The 384-nt window shown below is 41.7% G+C and overlaps 1 protein-coding gene across 1 annotated transcript in view; it reads left to right on the forward strand.

Annotated features, from left to right (window-relative positions):
- PIN4 (peptidylprolyl cis/trans isomerase, NIMA-interacting 4) overlaps positions 1-384 on the forward strand; it is a 147,586-nt gene that overhangs the window by 102,763 nt on the left and 44,439 nt on the right. The gene's annotated exons all lie outside the window — the stretch shown is intronic.

Here is a 384-nt window from a genome sequence, read left to right on the forward strand (position 1 = left end):
CTGCACTCCAGTCTGGGCGACAGAGTGAGACTCCAACTCAAAAAAAACAAACAAAAAAAACAAACAAACAAAAAAAACAACCAACAAAAAACAGTGTCTAAAGAGTCTGAAGAGAAAAAGGAGTAGGGTGAATTTCAGGCCCTAAAAGAAAATTAGGAACTACCATGGGGGTAGAGGAGGGGAAGAAAAAATGAATTCTGCTTGGAACATGCTGAGTTGAGATGTCTGGGGACCATTCAACAGGAGATGACCAGGTAGCAGGTGACTGTGTGGCCCTGATGCCCAAGAAAGAGCTCGTGGTAGTAAACAGAGACTTGCTAGTTGTGAGCTACTGTTGTCCTATTTTTTTTTTTTTTTTTTGAGTAGGAGTCTCACTCTGTCACT

This window comes from Carlito syrichta, unplaced genomic scaffold, assembly GCF_000164805.1.
Source record: "Carlito syrichta isolate Samal-C Ts95f unplaced genomic scaffold, Tarsius_syrichta-2.0.1 Scaffold314047, whole genome shotgun sequence".
In the NCBI taxonomy this organism is placed as follows: domain Eukaryota; kingdom Metazoa; phylum Chordata; class Mammalia; order Primates; family Tarsiidae; genus Carlito; species Carlito syrichta.